At 29.1% G+C, this 6,557-nt stretch overlaps 1 long non-coding RNA gene across 1 annotated transcript; it reads right to left on the reverse strand.

The window, feature by feature from the left end:
- Window positions 1-2,204: 2,204 nt before the first annotated feature.
- LOC142318123 (uncharacterized) lies at window positions 2,205-5,263 on the reverse strand. Its single transcript, XR_012754826.1, has 3 exons — window positions 4,954-5,263; window positions 3,319-4,271; window positions 2,205-3,251 (listed from the first exon to the last, which is right to left on the reverse strand). It is a non-coding gene; the product is annotated as an uncharacterized LOC142318123 (long non-coding RNA).
- Between the last annotated feature and the right edge of the window lie 1,294 nt (window positions 5,264-6,557).

Below are 6,557 nucleotides of genomic sequence, written 5' to 3' on the forward strand. Positions count from 1 at the left end.
TAAATAAAGGTGAACGCTGGAAGTGAAACATGCCGGAGGTAAAACAGGCTTTATTCCAAACGCAATGTTAACATAGACAGCCAAATTGAAAGTGGCGATTATCTTGAAAGCATGAATACTATAAATTATTTGAAACAGGCTGAAGAAAAATTAGTTCCTGACCTTCCTCCTGAGTCTCTAGTAGTTATTGACAATGCTCCGTACCAAATAGCCTTTCTGAAAAACTTCCAGTGTCATCAACAAAGAAACAAGACATGACTGTTTGATTACAGAAACATCATATTGCATTTTCGTATCAAATAATTAAACCACAATTGCGTGAATTAATTAGGTTGAAAAAAGTAACAGGAAACGGTACCAATTGAATGAATTGTTGTTAGAAAGAAGTGGGCATGAAGTTCTGCGGTTTCCACCTTCCATCCTGATTTAAATCCAATTGAGATGGTGTGGTCCGAGGCAAAACATGTTGCGGGCCAAACACAACATTTAAGATGTCAGAAGTCCAGAAACCATGTGAAGATAAAATGAATTCGACGAGTGACGAACACTGGAATCCTTACTTTGAAAAGGTTAAAAAAAATCGAAGGTTAGAAGTGGAATCGTTAATGGATTCTCTGACAGAATCTTTCATTGTCTATTTATGTAGTGAGTGAAATAGTGACATTTACTTACATAAGATAGTGATGACAGCGAGGAGAGCGTTTTAACTGAGGAATTAAATGGACAATTCATATTTCCAGTAAGTGATTAATAACAATCAATCGTAATATTTACGGTGTAAATTAGTAATAGATAATATTTTCTCATCCGTTATTACATTTTACAATGTACAATACAGAATTAGCCGACTGTATTTCATTTCAAAATTTTTGCACGCATTTGTTACAAATAGAACAATTATTTGGTAAGGGGATTACCAAGAGCGAGGAACAGGTTTTTACTTGGTTAGTAATCGCCGCCACTCCAAGCTCGCCGTTACTTGGCGCCGACTGTACAACCGGAAGTGATCGCCAACAGACAATTGTACAGATGAACAGTCCAAATTATCAAAAGGTTAAATACTGTTCAAAGAGAAAACTGAACCGATCATCTGGTCAGAAGAACGAAAAAATCAGCATCCCCGAGTGAACGAAGAAATACTGGTAAGAAAAGAAAAAGAGGTTGCGAAGAAATAAATCGATACTTAGCGTGGTCCCCAGCAGGTCGTAAAGAATTACGAAACATCAATATTTATCTAAGGAATTTCGAAGATTTCATCCTATGTTTCCTTATTAACAGAAGTTTAATTATATAGATTTTTAAAAGTTCTTATTTTATTCATCAGTTATTTATAACCTAAGACCTGGTTTAACATGATTTTAATGATGATAAAATCCTGTAAACATGATAGAAAGATTAGTAAGAACAGAAAGAAGGGGAAAAGGGGAAAAAGGGAAAGTTTAATTGAAGAATATTAGGAAAAAGAAGTGGTGGAAGAGAGAACGTGGTAAATATTCGTTTATAAAACGGCTAATTTAACACTAATCCAACGCGAATTCTTAACGCGTTAAATTACAAAAAAAAAAAAAAAAGTTTATATAACGCTAAAGACGTTTACGTAGCTCTTAATTCGTTTAAAAATAAGATTTCTTAACGTTAATCCGTTAACTCAACGCTAAAAAAACGTTCAGACAATGTTAAATAAACGTTAATAAAACATCAAACGACCGAAATGAATCTTAATAAACGTAATCGAACTTAAAAAAAGAAAAATTTAATCGATCGTTAGAAAAATTTAATGTTTGTTAAAAATTGTTTCCTTCTTTTTTCCTGTTTAGCCTCTGGGAATCACCGTCAAGCATTACTTCAGAGGATGAATGAGTATGATATGTATGAGTATAAGTGAAGTGTAGTCTTGCACAGCCTCAACTCGACCATTTCTGAGATGTGTGGTTAATTGAACTCCAACCATCAAAGAACACCGGTATCACGATCTAGTATTCAAATCCGTATAAAAGTCCTAGTAAAGGCATGCCTTTATTAGGACTTGAACGCTGGAATTCTCGACTTCAAAATCAGTTGATTTGTGCGAAGACACGTTCACCACTAGACCAAACCGGTGGGTTTTGGTTATAGATTGTTTACGCTAACGTTTTCAAACGCCTAACATTTAAAATCACGTTAGATAAAGTTAGAATTTATGAAAAAGTAGTTAGTAGCCTGAATAAAGGTAAATGTATGTATTTAAAATTTTAGAAAAAGATAAAATTACAGAGTAAAAAGAAAACTACATTTAATATCATTTTCTTTTCCTCTATACAGATTAGTAAAACCTGTTTTACTAAATTCACATAAATAATAAACACTAAGTGGGAATAGTCTCTGCTGCACTTAAATTTACACTATTATACAAATAACTTACACTGCATGTACCTTTACGTTTAAAAACAAACCTACATATATATATATATAGTATTTTTAACGTTCATTTTCTTGAAAGCGTGGAACAATTCGTAGTACGTAGTTTCCTCACTAACAATTTGTTCAAGTGCTTTCTTTCAGTAATGAACTTTCTTTAATTTTGCGCTCTATGATTAAACCTATGAAATCCTTCCGTATGATCGAAAAGTCAATAAATTTTCCCATACTAGTTTGATACTCGCTCTCTACTCTAATAAAATGTTTATCTTAGAACCACAGAAATGCAACCAACGGAATTTACAGTTGCCGTTCGTTTTTCGGAAACCCTTTTCGTTTGAACAATCTTAACACACATATTCCAAATTCTTTAAGAATATTATTTTTATTTTCTAAATGATTCACTGATTTATATGAATAAACTGCTGAATTAGAAACTGAAAATTTTATTTATAAAAACTCTAAATTATATATGTTTCTCAAAGTTTCATTTTTTATTTCATTATTAGAAATAGTTAAGTTGTAATATATTCTGCCTTTGTAGGAGAATTTCTCAAAAATTGTAATACTCGTTTAAATACAAATTTTCCTCGTTCTTACTCACTTTCCTGTAGTTTGATTGAGAAACTAATTAATTCAAAAGAATGACAAGTTACAAGCTTAATTTAATAACGGCAATAATTTCGGTATAATTACTCAAAAGAACTGACATAATGTTTTACATATATTATGTCAGATAATCTTAATTTTTCTAAATGTATGTTAATAATTTGGTTCTGTCCAATAATTATCAAATATGTTGTTCTGGAACAATTTTACAGTAGAATGTACATTATAAATACGTTCATTTGTACCTAACACTCTGTCGCCATTGGAACAATTTTACAGTAGAATGTACATTATAAATACGTTCATTTGTACCTAACACTCTGTCGCCATTGTACCAGTTGTTTATGTCGCTCATAATATCTTCTTTCAGTTCAAGTTTTATAGCAAATTTATCCACATCATCTTTTGTAAAATCATAATAAAACTTAAAAGGGTGATTATCCGCAAAAACAAAATACTGAATATTTATTTATATCACCGGAAAGCACTCCTCAGCTTTAAGCAGTCGTTAATGAGTGCTCTTTCAACTCTAAGATTTGACTTTAACAGTTTGCCATTGAAATTTTGAGTAATAAGGATAATTTTTTTGATGCCCTTACCAGAATAAAGATGATATCCTGATTAGCCTAATCAAACACGTCGATAAGGACAATCACCCTTTTGTTAAAATGAGCACACAACAGTTCACTTAAAATGTACCCGCTTTCTTGCAACATGTCTGGTTGAAGATGTAAATTTGATCCATATAGAAAAACCTGTTAAAATTTCCGATATTCCCTTCGTTAAGAATAATACTGTTTATAAATATTTATGATACTAAAATACAAACATTTCTATAAAGCTAACTAAGAAATACTCCCAACTGTTCCCACTTAGTTCTTTGAAATCTAGATATAGCACAGGAAACTCGCTAAATGTTACATTAAAGAAATAAGAAGTGATCACTCTTTTATAAATGTTTAAATATTCTAATTTCCTAGTTTTATTGTACTTCATAAAAAAATTAAAAAAAATTAAATTTCCTGTTTTCTGTCCATTTATTTATCGATTCCCATTGCTGTCGACACTTATTTCACAAAACCGGCGTAACATGTCCAAGTTGATGCTCTTACCAAAGCGTCAAGGCGCTGTTACTAACACATTAAACGTCTTTGGTTGAAAAAGCATTTCTGTCATTTTCGATTTAAAAACAAAATGTGTGGTTTCTACGACATTTCCAAAATTTGAAGTAGTTGTGTACCTGTATCTTTCAACGCATAATTACCCTAAAATATAAAACAAGAAATTAGTGGTTGTTTAATATTTAATATTTGTTTAAATATTTATAGAGAAATGTTTGCCCAATATTAATAACAAAAATAGTATACTATTAATTTTCGTAAATGAGCTGCTCTCAGAAAACCTTCTAAATTGATGACTTCCTTCATTCAACAATTAAATATGATACATTCTAACATCAGTAAACTGCTCAAACCGTCTTAAGTTAGAAAAACCTTTCTTTCCACCTTTTTCTTTAATTTCAAATAAACGATAAAAACACTTTTGTTTCTGGGTCAAAAAAAATCATCTTAATGCTTCCCTAACACTCACACTCTCACACACACACACACACACACACACACACACACACACACACACACACACACACACACACACACACATATATATATATATATATATATATATAACATTTAACAATTCAAGGTATACATAATTAATAAATTAATTTTTTATTCTAGAAAGTGTAATATTTTACTTCAATGGATTTCTCTTCTGTTTAACTTAAAAAATTCAAACACAAATACAGTACTACATTCTTGTTTTTGTATATTGTTACAAATAAAAACTTTTCAGGATCAATTGGTTAGAATCAATGGAAATTTAAAAAACAGAAGTTATAAATAAAAATAAGAAAATTAATAAAATATAATGTAAATTAATACTTACAAATGAGTTGCCAATTAAGCAGAAATAATATTTAATAAAAATATTATTAAGTTAAATAATATTAATAATTAATAATATTATTATATATTATTAAGAAATAATATTTAAGTTGTTTTCGTTATTTGAGATAATTTTGAATTAATCAGAAAATGGATCTCGTAGAAATGTTAGCACGAGAACACTTTTACACATCTCCACGAGATTTATTTTCTGATTAATTCAGAATTATTTTAAATAACGAAAACAACTTAAATCGTGTATTTTAAATAAAAATCATCATTTACCATCAGTAAAAAGAGAAGTTGATAGCTGTTTTGTATAGAAAAAATCAAGGCAATAAAAATAGCTCGTGTCATTTTATCTGTAATAATTATGCGCATTCCATTTGATAAAATTCCTCTTAATAAAAAATAGTAAGCCATTACAATAAAACACTATCACAAAATTTTGTTAGCGAGATAATAAGCAATCATTAGATAATTAAAAATACATTCTTCTTTTTAATCAATTGCACAACACAAGAAAATAATAATGTAAAAATCAAATACCTGACTAAAATTGCGTTCTAAAAAATATAAATCTTTGGAAAACAAAATTTTCCCTTTCATACATATTTAAAGAAATGGTACAATAAAATAAATTCTGTAGGAAACGACTGAACTTTTAAAATGTAATTGGTCACCCATACATAAATTTAACAATCGGCTTACAATATATAAACCGGGATTTCAAAATTCATATACAATACTTTTTATTGATCTGTGTTATTCGACACCGCTTGTTTTCTAAATCTACTTTGGAAATTCAAATTGAAACAAAAACTTTGTGCAATACATCTGCATAAAGAATGAAGAACTCCGATCCCAGGAGTACATATTAACTTCGGTATGATGTGATAACAGGAAAATCTTTTAATCTATTTTTATGTGGAATAGAATTAAATAATTTTGTGCCTGTTTGCAAAGTGAGAATTTAAAGAATTTATATCACCTGGAAAAGACGTTTCTCAAAATTTGTTTAACAGTTACCACTGTTTTTTTGTTATTGTCTTTGGCATTGTTAATTTGCTTTTTAAAATAATTTTTTTAAAAATATTAGTGAAATGTTTAATTTTTGATTTGTAAAATGCACCTCCTTTTTTGAATTAGCTTGTTTCTAATTTCTCTGAAAGTAATTACACCTATTTTTAACCAAAATATTTTCTCTTTGCAAAGGTTTTCTTATTGTTTTTACAAAGTTTTAACAGATTAATCTAGAAAACGACTTTTACGCTTATACAGGTTCCTTTATAAATTATAGTTAATGCTAAAACTTAATTCCTTATTTTAAAATCCATTTCATTTCCAGAATATGTAATGTTAGATATTTCCATTTTGAATTTTTCTTAATTTTTAAAATAATAGTACCAGCAGTTAGACAGAAGACACAGGTTTATGATATGTTTTAATAATAATGTTCTTAAAAATCTTTGTGTACTATAAATGTTTTTAAATTATTGTAAAATAACTCTAGCAATATAAAAGAAAAAAAACTTTTCTGGGCTTTAGTGGTAAATTTTGTTAATATTGTTATCAACACTCTTTTGTAGTACTAAAAGTTCCAGA

Source organism: Lycorma delicatula, chromosome 1 (assembly GCF_047948215.1).
Source record: "Lycorma delicatula isolate Av1 chromosome 1, ASM4794821v1, whole genome shotgun sequence".
In the NCBI taxonomy this organism is placed as follows: Eukaryota; Metazoa; Arthropoda; class Insecta; order Hemiptera; family Fulgoridae; genus Lycorma; species Lycorma delicatula.